Consider the following 16276-nt stretch of genomic DNA (forward strand, 5'->3'; position numbering starts at 1 on the left):
GCATTTCGTGCAAACTAATCCTCGTACAGCAAGAACTTTCTCAGTTGTGCTGCTACTGATGAAGCCGCCTATTCGGAGAGGAGAGTAACCTAATTAGGCGAAATCTCTTACGGCCGCTCAGTTTAAAGTTTTCTTTGGGATTGAGAATCTCTATTAGTACCGTTGGTGGGAAATTAGATAATTGCGGTTTATCTTTTGTTTTCGATTGATTTGATTGACTAATGGTGGTTGAACTTTGATTGCACCTAGTTTGTTTATGCTTGAGAATCTTCGCTTCTGATATAAGATTCAGTCAAACTAGCTCGAAGTTTCGACGGGGATCTTTAGACTATTTGTAGATCTAAAGACGTCTTGTGATAATCCATTGTTAACAGACTCCGTTCTGTGCGTGATTGATCACAAGAGATTCAAGTTGATTGTGTGCAGGTGTTTATTGAAGATCTAAGAAGATTTGAAAACAAAGAAGACTTTGAAGATTTCTGATTTGGGATTCATAATCTTTGGTGTGCACAATACTTGTTTCGGTAAAAGAGGATCCAACTATAATCGGTTTATCCTTGTGGTAGATTAGATTGATTAGTTTTGTAGATCGTCATCAATACAATTCTTTGTGATTAAAAGTATTGATTGAAAAATCTTAACAATTACTTCAGTAGTTGATAATAAGATAGATCTAAGAACCTGTCGAAGGAGTTTATTGAGATAAACAGAAGAGCCTTTGTCGAACTCATATCACTTGGTTGAAAAGAGTTGATACCAAACAGATTTGTTGTTCCTTTACTGTTTGGAATACGAACCAAAGGAATTGTTCCAAGTACGTGACTTATTACAGGTCGGAGGCGTGGGAATACAAACGTAACTATGTGAACTATAGGTTTAGTTGCTTGGTCTCAACTATACGAAGTTGGTTTGATTTTGTATAGCGGCTTCATCCTGAGAGTATTCAATTCTGGACAAGGTCCCGGGGTTTTTCTGCATTTGCGGTTTCCTTGTTAACAAAGTCTTGTTGTATCATTTACTTTTATTTTCCGCAATTATAATTGTTGTTATTATAATTTAAAGTAAATTACACAGACGTTAAACCTATTTACTTGATAAGAAATCCTATTTTGTTTGGTTAAGTCCGAACCTTTTTATCAAGTAAACATACTTCGTTGTTGTATTGTCTCGACCCAGTCCATAGGCAATCACTTTCGGAGAAAGGACTTATAGGTGGAAAATTTTTAGATTGAGGTATATTTGGCTACCCTCGTCTTTTCAATTGGTATCAGAGCAGGCAAACACGAAAAGATCTAATAATATGTGTTTGGTGCGATCCAACCTATAATAAATTGAATCTATGTCTGATTCAGTTAACGTAGAGCAAGAACATGATATACTTCAGAAAGGAAATTTATTTTCAAAACCTGATAAACATCCCAGCACTGTTAGTTCTCTGGTAGAACACATCTCAGGAAATGTTAACCATGATGAGTTAATACGAAAACAAATACTTGTGACAAACAAGTCAGATTCAGAAGACAGTAATGAGATTAAATTTTTCATTAAGCTTGCTGAAAAATATAATCTAAAGGATAATGTATATTATCCATCTGCCGAGAATCTCGTCAGAGAATCATTGATTCACGAAGATACTGAATCTAAAAGACTTGATTTTGTTCAAGCCAAAAGGGGTATATTAGTTAAAACAAGGATATGCGATTCTAATCCCCAGAATCTCTTAAATAATATACGACATCGTGATTCAAATAGTCTAACCACCTACAAGAATCAAGATATATGTGTTTTAAGGGATAATCCTGTGACTAGTATCCGGTCAACATCGTCCGACGATGATTATCTCTTAGACAGAGAAAAAGATTAACTCATGAATACAAAAACAAATGATTCCAGATCATGCTTCTTTGTTGTTGATCATGATGATGTTGTCATATTCCAAGAAATTCCTGGGTCGATATAAGAGTTCTGGTTATCTCACAACTCAAAAAACTTCAAGTCACACTTATGATTTTGATCATCGAACTGATATTTCTGTCAAATCAGATCACTCCAGGTGTGACACATCGAAAGAAGTTTATTCTTGGAAGAATCCCAAAAGGATGTATATTCAAAAATATCATGACGGATCAGGTTCCACAAGTTTTGAGCTATCACTAGATCACTCCAACAACTGATATTGGTTTTCAGAATTTCCCTAGAGGTGCTCAAATCAAATAAAAAGGGAGTTCTTAAAAGGAGCACGAGAATATGAAGAAAGCATAATTCTATACTCTTGAATATCTAAAAGTGTTTTTCTACTTGGAATATCTTTTTTATTTTTAGAAAAATACTTACGATCCTTGGAAAGTCCATGAGAAAAGTTCGAAATTATTTTCAGAACTCTTAGGTCATGTTCGGAAAAATCTCATATGTTGTTTCCGAAAGTGTATATTTTCACAAATAAAATACCGCGATTAGGTATCTCATTCTTGGAAACCAAGTTTGAAATATTATATAAACCATCTATAGGACCGATCCTTCTGTGTTCTGTCTATGGTCAAAGATGGGTGAAAATACTATTGACATTGAATCTCAACTTCGACAACTTGAAACCTTTCCAGTTGAATTCAAGTGCTACTTCTCAAACGAGCATAAAAAGAATCATATTTCTTTTGAACTTATGCTTATGTTAATGGGAGATTTTGAAGTCACTCGTGATCTTTTGGAAACTGCAGTAGTGAATGAAAAACTATTCGAGTCAAATCTCTTGAAGTCGATTGTGGAATTGAATCTTGTGAAACAAAGACTCAATCATCTAAAAGAGAAGAGAAGACTGAAGAATCAAAAACCGGGGAATCTTCGGTAAATAATAGGAGCTCTTATAGAGATTAAGTTATATGATGTAATACTTAATCAAAGAAAAAATAGACAACAATTTTTGATTTCTTTCAATGATTATATTAAGTTTATTATGAATAAAACTATCTTATTATGAATAAAATTATTTGATTTATAATTTTTCTTGTGATAGTTTTTGATTTACATAGCCTGTGCTTGAATGCTTTATGTTATTGCTATGTATGTTTATGGGATGTTTGATTTCGGTTTTCTAACCTTGATATTCGATCTCATAATGTCGTGAACCCTTATGGTTTGGGTGACTTTTTGATTTAGCAGGATTAAGTTCTAGCCCATGTTGGTAGGCTTTATCAAAGGATCATGAGGGGTTCTAATAGAAACAATATGTGAAAAAGTCACAATATGTTGAATCGGTTTTGGTTTAGCATAAAAGCATATGTGTTTCGTGGTTTTTAACTTTTGCTTGCAATAGTTAAAAACTAGTTTTCAACCTTTCTCTGGTAAACGTTGGTTGTTGTTATTCTTTTGTTTTGCATAAGGATGAAAACATAATGATATTTCGATATCAATTCTCCCTGGAAGAAGATGCAAACATATTGGATAAGTGGATGCGAAATTTGAGGTAACAATCTTGTTAGTTAATTGTTTTCCTGTTTAAGAAAAGCCTGATTTTATTACGTATATCTATTTCTTTTGCTTAACAAAAATTTCGGTACAATTGATGTTTTATTTCATTATTTGTGTATGGATGTGTGTGTGATTCAATTGGTTCCGGTTAAGAAAAACTTTTGTTATCTTGCTTTATTGTGTGGTATCAATTTTTTAGGCTTACAAAATTTCGGTGCTTTAATGTCTATGTTGTTTCAATTGCTTCCGATTGAGGTGAATAATTATGCAAGTTAATTTATTTGGTTTGTATGAATTATTTATGGCTTAACGAAAGAAAAGGTTTACGGGATGAATTTTTTAGTCCAATTCGATTCCGGATAAGAGAAACTAAGTTAATTCTGATCTTAGTTAGACTTATCAAAGTGGAGGTTTCGGTTATTCAAGTCTAATCGAATGCCTTAACAAGAAATGCTAGTTAACTAACCTAGTACTTGTCTTGTTTAAAATTTAAAGGTCTAAGTTATATGGATAATTTTACTGATGAGAAAAATAGAGTTATCTTTATTTTGGTCTTATCGAACAAGCGATTGTATTTGTACAATCGGTTTAGCAAAGGAACTAAGGTGCTTAGTTGATTTTTGGTTTGCTAAACTATTAGGAAAAATTGCTTCGGGCAATTGTTTCCTTGGTAACATATCAAAACAAATTACTTTGTAGTTTCGGTTTTGATATTTGTTATCAAAAATGGTGTGTGGAACCCTCGTGCTTAACTCTATAGGTTGCAAGTCTATTTTGAGATTTGTAAGATCCTTTCGGTTTGTCCTTTAGTTTTTCGTTTCTTTGTCATTTTGTGAAAAAAGGGAGAGAAATATATGGAGTAAACAAGTGATATTGGTATTGATTTATATTGATTGGTATCATTAAGGGAAAGGACATTGGTGCTTAAACGTTTATCTAACGAAAAAGTGAAAGCATAGACTAAGGGGAGAAACATATCATATACTTGTAGTTATATGAACTACAAAGGAAATAACAAAGACGTGCAGATTGATAAAATCTACCTATCTTACCTTTAGGGGGAGTATTATCTTTGTTATTATAATGTCAACAGCGGCATTTAAGGATTGAATGTATACAGGTTATTGTGTTGTTGAATTCGGGAATCAAGCGTATGTGTAATGAATTCTTGTAATTTGTTTATCCAAATGATGTAAGAGTTTTGTCACTAAAATTGACAAAGGGGGAGATTGTTAGAGCATGGCTCGGTTGAACCCACCAAGTGTTGGTATGTCAAGTTTGGTTGTCATATTTTAGTGAGCCAAAACTCATTTAAGAGTCGCTTGATGATGTACTAGAGTCAACTTCGTATATATAGGTTAGCTTGAAAGTATTAGGATATGAGACATTACAAGTATTGTGAAGACTTGAAGAAGTGAAGAAGTAAGGAGCTACAACGACAACATCATCCTTCCACTTGAGGTTAGTGATATTTGAGTTGAACTGTTTCATTCATAAACGTATCTTTCAAGTCGTGCATATTGAAAACAAAACTGCGAAGCATGATTATACTCTAGTTAGACATAGTATTAAGGAATACAATACGAGGTTTATTGCTTAACCATTAAACTTTGTAGATAAGACATCGACATAATCGTTTGAATGTTATTGTGATTAAGTATGGGTTAAGGTGAATATTTCATACTAGGAAACAATATTTTACATGTGTTTTAAGGAAGTAAATTCATGGACTTGTTTTGTGAATCGAAAAGGAAATCGTCAGGCATTATTGGTATTGTTATTCATTGCATATCTTTTGAATTACCAATATGTGTGTTTAGTATAACTGCTCATGACTTGTTTATGTTCTTGGTAAAACTATTCACAAAGGCATGACTTTTATTAGTGAAACCGATCTTAAGTAATTGTTAGAGCACTGCTCGGTCAAACTCGCATATGTTGCTATCTCAAGCATGTTTGTCAATGTTAGTGATCAAAACTATAAGTCTTGATTTCTAGTCTCTTATAGCTAAGTCTCGGACTAGGATAGTAAGTGTAGTTGAGCTCAAGGACTTCATGGCGATTCATCATACAAGTAGAAGATCTACTCAAGGAACCGGTGGAACTTCTCGACAAAAAGGTATGTGGAGACTTGAACTCACCTGTCACTCAAAAATCTATCTATTCTAACTGAAAAAGCGGGGGTCTAACAACACCACCCAATATTTCTCTTAGCAATCTGTATGGACTAACTCCGAAATACTTTGCTAGAGAATAAACTAGACAGTCAGACTCAATCTAGATAAAAGTATCTCAAGGACTTATTATCTCTCTCTTGTTTTTGATATTACTCAAGCTAATAGAAATCTGTGAGTCTTTAATCAAACACAAGGAATAACTTGGACGGTACCAAAAACCAATATCCAAGTGTTAATCAATGAAATCAACAACAACAAGGTCGGATCTCTAATTGATTAAACTTCAACGCACAACCTGTATTATTTCAAATTATAAAGATAAAACAATATAATGCGGAAATTGAAATAACACAGACACCAGAAGTTTTGTTAACGAGGAAACCGCAAATGCAGAAAAACCCCGGGACCTAATCCAGATTGAATACACATTTTATTAAGCCGCTACAGACACTAGCCTACTCCAAGCTAACTTCGGACTGGACTATAGTTGAACCTCAATCAGTCTCCCACTAATTCAAGGTACAGTTGTACTCCTATGCCTCTGATCCCAGCAGGATACTGCGCACATGATTCCCTTAGCTGATCTCACCCACAACCAAGAGTTGCTGCAACCCAAAATCGCAGACTTGATAATAAACAAATTTGTCTCACACAGAAAAGTCTATCAAAGGATAAATCTGTCTCCCACAGAAGAACCCTAGGTTTTTCTTCCGTCTTATGATATGAAATCAAGGTGAACAGGAACCAATTGATAATCCGGTCTTATTTTCCCGAAGAACAACCTAGATTAATCAATCACCTCACAACAGTCTTACTTGTATAAACAAGAGGACGTCGAGGAATCACAAACAGTGAGACGAAGATGTTTGTGACTTCTTTATCTTGCCTATCGGAGAACTCTCACGATCTCAAGTCAATCAATAAGATTGTACTCGTACAATAGAAGATGCAACATCAGATCACACAACTACGATAAAAGTAGTATCGGTCTGGATTCACAATCCCAATGAAGTCTTTAAGTCGTTAACCTGGTTTTAGAGAAGAAAACCAAAGGCTAGAGGAGAATCGACTCTAGCGAGCGCACTAGTATCACACAGACGTGTAGGGATTAGTTTTGCCCAATGCTAGATGTCTCCTTTATATAGTCTTCAAATCAGGGTTTTGCCTTAGGTACAAAGCAATCAATATTCACCGTTAGATGAAAACCTGATTTAGATTCAAACTAATATTTCTCAACCGTTAGATCTAAAACTTTGCTTGTCACACACACTTGAGATATACGTTTACTGGGTTTTTGGAAACCGTGCCAAAACGTGTACGTGTATGTTGGTTCAAAATAGTAACCCAAAAGGTTAACCATATGAGCATATCATATTAACCTTGTTCTTCTTCACCGTAACTAGTTCAATTGACTCAAATGAACTAGTTAGAGAGTTGTTAAATTGCTATGAGATCTTATGTAACTACACAAGACACAATTGAGACAAAGATGATTCGATTCGATTGAATCGGCTCATGAACTTTATAGCCACGGTTTGCATACTGCATTCCTTAGTAATTTAAATTTCATGTTCAGAGAACATCTTTAGATCATAACCCACTCAATTACGCAAACAAGTTCGCAGACTTAAGGCAACCGGCAGAGTTTCCAAACTCAGCAGAAAATCTCGGTAAGGAGACTTCCGCCAGTTCGCGGACTAGGTTCGCGGACTGAGTTCGCGGACTAAACACGCAAACGAGTTTTTGGAAAATCCCAGCAGAAATTCTCGGTAAGAGAACTTCCGTCAGTTCGCGGACTGAGTTCGCAAACTGAGTTCGCGGACTGAGTTCGCGTACATGGCAAAGCCAATTCCTCCGGTTTCTCTCAATCAACAAAGTTCGCAAACTTCGGATTAAGGAATAGGACTTATGCACATATGTGTTTCCACACAATGCTTATATCCATCATTGGTTATATTGACCTAAATTCTCATTCCAACCATTGAAACATTCTTAGAGGACGTTATATAGTTGTTACACTATTTCTCGTCAAAGCGATTTTCAAAGTGATTGAAACATTATGACTTTCGTCATTAGGTGAAGATAAACCCGATCAAAGCGAAATGCTTTACCAACACAGGATTTCGAGATATAGATAGGCGAGATATACTCGGCTCGAAATATCAAATGTGTATGATCCAGTCTATATAGCATACGACTTTTGTCTCATAAGAAGTAGGAGATATAAGAGATAGACTTTTGAGTGATAGATAAGTTCAAGTCTCCACATACCTTTTTGTTGATGAAGTTCCACGGTTCCTTGAGTAGATCTTCGTCGTTGTATGATGAATCACCATGAAGTCCTTGAGCTCAACTACACCTTTCTATCCTAGTCCGAGACTTAGCTATGTAGACTAGAAATCAACTCACAGTTTTGATCACTAACATTGACAAACATGCTTGATATAGCAACGGATGCGAGGTCGACCGACCTATGCTCTAACAATCTCCCCCTTTGTAAATTTTAGTAACAAAACTATTAATACATATGGAATACAAAAAAGATAAACTTTAGTGGCTCCTATTCCATAGTCTAATCTTCAACGTTCCCTCAAATCTTCGTCCTTCCAAGTACTCTAATGATCCCAAAGGTTGTAAGTTTAGCATCACAGTTGTTGAAGATCTGTAGCTATAACAATGAGAGAAATCGAGATTCTCGATCATCATTATACAGTGACATAGTATTATTATGTAACATCAAAGTCCAATTGCATCACGACTTTAACAATAATACTACAGTGATATCTATCACTCCCCCTTAGTCAATACTCCATCTCACATGGAAACCACTCCCCCTTACACAATGATCTGAAGACCATATGTATATGTAGTAGAACTACACATTAATTCTCCCCCTTTTTGTCAATAAAATTGGCAAAGGTACAAGAACAGGATCCTAATGAAATTTCCGATAAGAGACGTTTCATAGACTAAAAGAAAAAATACATACTAACTTAATTTAGATGCAATCATAAAGCCGAAGCTAAATGCATTCATCAAGGAGTTTTAAGATACAAGATAACCCCTATAAAATTCCACAGCCGCACACCCTGCAAGATATTACCATTAAGCACAAGTTCAAAAGAACTCTCCCCCATTTGATGTCATTCCCGAAAGAACATCAAGAGCGACCTTAATTTCGAAAGAAAAGAAGGATTTTTAATTGGACACCAAAAACCATAAGAATGATTTTCTATATCCAAAAATCAATCAAATTAATCACAAGAAAACCCATGATTAATTTAATTGGAATACGCAACTAAATCAAAACCACAAAAGTGATCAATTTAATTGATTGTGCTCAACATAAGTAAACTTACGGAGCTACGACTAAGGTAATCATATGGAGATGACTAACTTAATCGTTCAATACTCAACATAAGGAAAACCTTACAGAATATACGACTACATTAACCAATAGAACATGATTAGTATAGCCGTTCATATACTCAACACAAGGACTTGTGGAATATATGAATACTCAACTAGACTAATTACAAGAGAACCTATAATTAATCTAATTGGAAAACACAACCAAACTAATCACAGAAGTAATCAATTTAATTGTCAATTTTTTTTCTCGACAAAAGAAGACTTTAGGAACAAATAACTAAATAACCAACCATGATGATTAATTTAGTTCAAATATGCTCGACATAAAGTACCTTACGGAACAACCAACAAAGTTAATCACAAAATAATAAACTTAGTTGTATCGTGCTCGACATAAGACACATTATGGAGCCTCACGGTAATACAAAAAGAATGTATCAATGAAGATCAATACCATGGAATACATACAAGGATCTATTCTATCTTTCCATCACTATATGCATAATGACATAATAGACTTTATCCTTGTCACACAAAAGATTTTACCCTATTTTCCATCAAATAAATGACTGCATAGGCATAAATTTTGTAATTGTCAAAAGTCCATTCGTCCTTTTATCAATACGAATATCAATTTATAAACGACTTTAGTTTTGACAACATATGGGACCTTCAAGTTCACGGACGCAAACAATACATATCCCATAAAAATATTGCAATACTTCAAAATCAAACAGATTAATACTGCAATAACATCATCCTCCAAATATTTTTAGAATTTAAAACCAATAAACCTAAAAAATAACACAAGAAGATGAAAACAAAAATAGCTATGTGTAGTCACAATTTTCGCTATTGAAAACACTAGTTATTATTCCAACTAATCCAAAAGGAAGACATACTAGGAATCTAAAAAGACAAGCTAAAGAGGATCAGATTCCATCGTTTCCCTGACAGCGAATAGGGATATGGGCCGTACAGGATCCTCACGAGACACGGAGTCCGCGGGCTTGTGAACGATAGCCTTCTCTGTTTTATCAGAGAGATGATTCTCTTTACGAAGATCATTGATTTGAGATTTTATAAGACCAAGGTCAGACACAACCTTTTCCAACTCAGTTTTCACCTTATCAAGACCTTTTAGAGTATCAACAAGCTGTTGTTTTTCTTCCCCAAAGTACTTAAGAAAGTCATGAACAACTTTAGCAGATATCATATCATCCTTCTCAGCATCTTCATGAGTATAAGCAAAGAAGCATGAAGCATTGGGATGATCTTCATCTACAAGTGTTCTCTTCTTCTTGGAATCAACCTCAACACCTTTTTCAAGAAATCCTTTTGTGAAACCGTAGCAAGAAGAGGAGGAAGACATTCTTGAAAATCCAAAAGAACCACCAGGAGTACACGTACGTGACTTGTAACCCTAAGAGGTTGGATATTTTATCCTTGGGGACAACAATTTAGGGTTTCAAATAAACTGTTGACTCGGCCCAAAACGGAATCCGTTCGATTACAACAAATACCCAAGAAATAAAGTCCTTCAAACATTTGAAAACAGGACTTAAAAGCAAAACTTAAGACTATATGCAACATTTTCTTTTGACTTAACCAATACTTGATCTTAGCGAATCTGTCAACACAGGTTTATCTATGGACGATAAGAAAATAGCTTAACTTAACATACGCAAGCAACAAGTATACCTGTTTTTAACACAACTTACTCAACATGATTTTTTATGAGTAAGCTCTCGAATCTTGTGATTAATTAGCACAAGTGCGAGCAACAGGATCATTATGAGGTTTATGTCTTTGGTGAAGTTTGTTTTTCCTCTTAGTCTTATAGAGGAATCTTGTTTGACATGAGAAATTATCATAAAATTTACTGTCATCAAAGTAAGAGACATAGTTAGAGTTCTTACCAGAAGTGTCTTGACATGAGGAAGAAGATAATCTGTTGACAAGCTCTTTAATATCCTTTCTTATTTTATCAATTTTCCTTTCTTCTGGAATGATTTTCTCAACAAGAAAAATGTTGCAATTAGAGACAAGGCATTGAACTTCCTTAGGACGATGTTTATTAAGACGTCTATTCTGCCCTTGGACATTGGAGGAACTCACTGTACTGACTTTCCTGGTTGCATACACAGGATAGGTACGAAAACCAATTGGCACAATCATACGGATGTCAGTCACACCTTTGAGAATCAAATCTAGGGTGTGTTGAAGTTGAACTAAGGAGTATTTATTCAACTTGGTGTTTCTCTTTTGTCTAACAGAGATCTTGGTCTCACAAACAAGACATACCTTTTGATCATTGGAATGATTGGAGGATGTAGTCTTAATATCATCGTTAGAAGAGTTGTCTCTTTTACAGAATGTCCCAAGTTCATGATTGGGGGAACCATTAGGAACATTTGTATTTACTTCTGAATGTAAAGCATCAAAAGTTCTTGGTACATTAGATTGCTTTGAACATCCTTGAATGGAGAGTTTATTCAAACGACGTTCAATATCCAAGGCATCCTTTTCGAGGATGGCCTCAAGAGTCAAGCATGAAGACTGATCTTCAGCGTTGCCATGGGCTTTGCAATCTCTTACAATACCAAGTAGAACATTGACATGGTGTTTTAACTGATTCATTCTAACAGCTTGAATTCTAACAAGATTAAGAATCAATTTACTCTCTTCAGCTGTATCACATTCATTAGAAGATAAGGTCTCTTTCGAAGGGTAATCATGAACACTCATGTCATTGTTTATATGTCTCGTCGAACCACAAGGTTTCTCTATATTCGAGATTGAAAAACTTTTCTTTTTAATAGATTTAGACGAGAGAGAATCTTTATTACTGGTGACGCGTTTATCAGAGATAGTACTCTTGTTCATAGAGTCAGATCGCTACAAACACAGACTTGTAAGGTCTTAAACGTGTTTGCCTGCTCTGATACAAATTGAAAAAGCGGGGGTCTAACAACACCACCCAATATTTCGCTTAGAAATCTGTATGGACTAACTCCGAAATACTTTTCTAGAGAATCAACTAGACATCCAAACTCAATCTAGATAAAAGTATCTCAAGGAGTTATTATCTCTCTCTTGTTTTTGATATTACTCAAGCTAATAGAAATCAGCGAGTCTTTAATCAAACACAAGGAATAACTTGGACGATACCAAAGACCAATATCCAAGTGTTAATCAATGAAATCAACAACAACAAGGTCGGATCTCTAATTGATTAAACTTCAACGCACAACCTGTATTATTTCAAATTATAAAGATAAAACAATATAATGCGGAAATTGAAATAACACAGACAACAGAAGTTTTGTTAACGAGGAAACCGCAAATACAGAAAAACCCCGGGACCTAGCCAAAATTGAATACATATTGTATTAAGCCGCTACAGACACTAGCCTACTCCAAGCTAACTTCGGACTGGACTATAGTTGAACCCCAATCAGTCTCCCACTAATTCAAGGTACAGTTGTACTCCTACGCCTCTGATCCCAGCAGGATACTGCACATTTGATTCCCTTAGCTGATCTCACCCACAACCAAGAGTTGTTGCAACCCAAAATCGCAGACTTGATAATAAACAAATCTGTCTCACATAGAAAATTCTATCAAAGGATAAATCTGTCTCCCACAGAAGAACCCTAGGTTTTTGTTCCGTCTTATGATATGAAATCAAGGTGAACAAGAACCAATTGATAATCAGGTCTTATATTCCCGAAGAACAGCCTAGATTAATCAATCACCTCAAAACAGTCTTACCTGTATAAACAAGAGGACGTCGAGGAATCACAAATAGTGAGACGAAGATGTTTGTGACTTCTTTATCTTGCCTATCGGAGAACTCTCAAGATCTAAAGTCAATCAATAAGATTGTACTCGTACGATAGAAGATGCAAGATCAAATCACACAACTACGATAAAAGTAGTATCGGTTTGGCTTCACAATCCCAATGAAGTCTTTAAGTCGTTAACCTAGTTTTAGAGAAGAAAACCAAAGTTTGGAGGAGAATCGACTCTAGCGAGCGCACTAGTATCACACAGACATGTGGGGATTATTTTTTCCCAATGCTAGATGTCTCCTTTATATAGTCTTCAAATCAGGGTTTTGCCTTGGGTACAAAGCAATCAATATTCACCGTTAGATGAAAACCTGATTTAGATTCAAGCTAATATTTCTCAACCGTTAGATCGAAAACTTAGCTTGTCACACACACTTGAGATATACGTTTACTGGGTTTGTGAAAACCGTGACCAAACATGTACGTGTATGTTGATTCAACATAGTAACCCAAAAGGTTAACTATATGAGCATTTCATATTAACCTTGTTCTTCTTCACCATAACTAGTTCAATTGACTCAAATGAACTAGTTATAGAGTTGTTCAATTGCTATGAGATCTTGTGTAACTACACAAGTTACAATTGAAACAAAGATGATTCAGTTCAATTGAATCGGCTCATGAACTTTATAGCCACGGTTTGCATACTGCATTCCACATCAATTTAAGTTTCATGTTCAGAGCACATCTTTAGATCATAACCCACTCAAGTACGCAAACAAGTTCGCGGACTTAAGGCAACCGGCAGAGTTTTCCAAACTCAGCAGAAAATCTCGGCAAGGAGACTTCCGCCAGTTCGCGGACTAGGTTCGCAAACTGAGTTCGCGGACTTAGCAAAGCCAATTCCTACAGTTTCTCTCAATCAAAAAAGTTCGCAAACTTCGGATTAAGGAATAGGACTTATGCACATATGTGTTTCCACATAATTCTTATATCCATCATTGGTTATATTGACCTAAACTCTCATTCCAACCATTGAAACATTCTTAGAGGATGTTATATAGTTGTTACACTATTTCTCGTCAAAGCGATTTTCAAAGTGATTGAAACATTATGACTTTCGACATTAGGTGAAGATAAACCCGATCAAAGCGAAACGCTTTACCAACACATGATTTCGAGATATAGATAGGCGAGATATACTCGGATCGAAATATCAAATGTGTATGATCCAGCCTATATAGCATACGACTTTTGTCTCATAAGAAGTAGGAGATAGAAGAGATAGACTTTTGAGTGATAGATAAGTTCAAGTCTCGACATACCTTTTTGTTGATAAAGTTCCTCGGTTCCTTGAGTAGATCTTCGTCGTTGTATGATGAATCTCCATGAAGTCCTTAAGCTCAACTACACTTTTCTATCCTAGTCCTACACTTAGCTATGTAGACTAGTAATCAGGACTCATAGTTTTGATAACTAAAATTGACAAACATGCTTGATACAGCAACGCATGCGAGGTCGACCGAGTTATGCTCTAACACTATCTCCTACTCTTTGAGACAAAAGTCGTATGTTATACATATAGACTAGATTATACACATTTGGTATTTCGAGCCGAGTATACCTCGCCTATCTATATCTCGAAATATGTGTTGGTAAGCTTTTCGCTTCGACCAAGTTTATCTTTACTTAGTGACGAAAGTCATGAATGTTTCAATCACTTCGGAAATTGCTTTGACGAGAAATGGTGTAACAACTATATAACGTCCTCTAAGAATGTTTCAATGATTGGAATGAGAGTTAAGATTACATAACCAATAGATTCCATGAACCGAAATGCTCGAACTTTAATGATCAAGAGAACCGGAAGTATGGCAAGTGCCAAGTCCGCGAACTCAGTCTGCGAACTGCCGAAGTTCTCAAACCCGAGAATTTCTGTTGGAGTTGATAAACTACTTGCGTGAGCCAAGTACGCGAACCCAGTCCGCGAACCGGAGAAGTTCTCATCCCGAGAATTTCTGTTGGAGTTTGTAAACTCTATCTGGTGTCTTAAGTCCGCGAACCTAGTCTGCGAACTTGAGATTGTTATATATCTATAGATGATTTATGAACTTAATCATAAAAGACTAAGGAATTCTTTTGCAAACCGTGGCTATTAAAGTTCATGAACTGATTCTTGTGAATCAAATCATCTTTGCTTCAATTGGGTCTTGTGTAGTTACATAAGATTTCTTTGCAATTGAACAACTCTCTTAACTAGTTCATTTGAGTCATTTGAACTAGTTATGGTGAAGAAGAACATGGTTGGTATGAAACGCTCATATGGTTAACCTTTTTGGTTAGACTATTGTTGAACTAATAATGTACATGTTTGGGTGCGGTTAACAAACCTAGAAGCGTACAATCATTTGTGTATAACAAGCTAAGTTTTCGATCTAACGGTTCAGTATTATTAGCTTGAATCTAAATCAGGTTTTCATCTAACGATGGATATTGATTGCTTTGTAACTAAGGCAAAACCCTGATTTGAAAGGCTGTATAAGGGGACATCTAACAACTCTGCAAAACTAATCCCCACACCTTACGTGTGATACTAGTTTGCGTGCTAGAGTCGATTTTCCTTTAACCTTTGGTTTTCTTCTTCTAAAACTAGGTTAACGACTTAAAGACTTCATTGGGATTGTGAAGCCAGACCGATACTACTTTTATCGTAGTTGAGTGATCATGATCTTGCATCTTCTATTGTAATAGTACAATCATATTGATTGGCTTGAGATTGTTTGATTTCTCCGATAGGCAATATATAAAAAGTAATCACAAACATCTTCGTCTCATTGTCTGTGATTCCGCAACATCTTGTTTCGTTACCATACGATTAAGATTGTTGTGAGGTGATTGATTAATCTAGGTTGTTCTTCGGGAATATAACACCGGATTACCAATTGGTTCTTGTTCGCCTTGATTATTATCAAAACACAGAACAAAAGCTTTAGGCTTTTTCTGTGGGAGACAGATTGATCCTTTGATAGACTTGTCTGTGTGAGAAAGATTTTTTTATTGTTAAAGCCTGCGATTTTGGGTCGTAGAAACTCTTAGTTGTGGGTGAGATCAGCTAAGGGAATCAAGTGCGCAATATCCTGTTGGGATCAGAGGCGTAGGAGTATAACTGTACCTTGGATCAGCGGGAGACTGATTGGGGTTCAACTATAGTCCAGTCCGAAGTTAGATTGGAGTAGGATAGTGTCTGTAGCGGCTTAATACAGTGTGTATTCAATGTGGACTAGGTCCCGGGGTTTTCTACATCTGCGGTTTCCTCGTTAACAAAAGTTATGGTGTCTGTGTTATTTCAGTTTCCGCATTATATTGTTTATCTATATAATTGAAATAATACAGGTTGTGCGTTTAGATCATCAATTAGTATTATCCAACCTTTGGTTGTTGATTTTCATTGATTGATCCTTGGACATT

The sequence above is a fragment of the Papaver somniferum genome, chromosome 7 (genome assembly GCF_003573695.1).
Source record: "Papaver somniferum cultivar HN1 chromosome 7, ASM357369v1, whole genome shotgun sequence".
Lineage (NCBI taxonomy): Eukaryota > Viridiplantae > Streptophyta > Magnoliopsida > Ranunculales > Papaveraceae > Papaver > Papaver somniferum.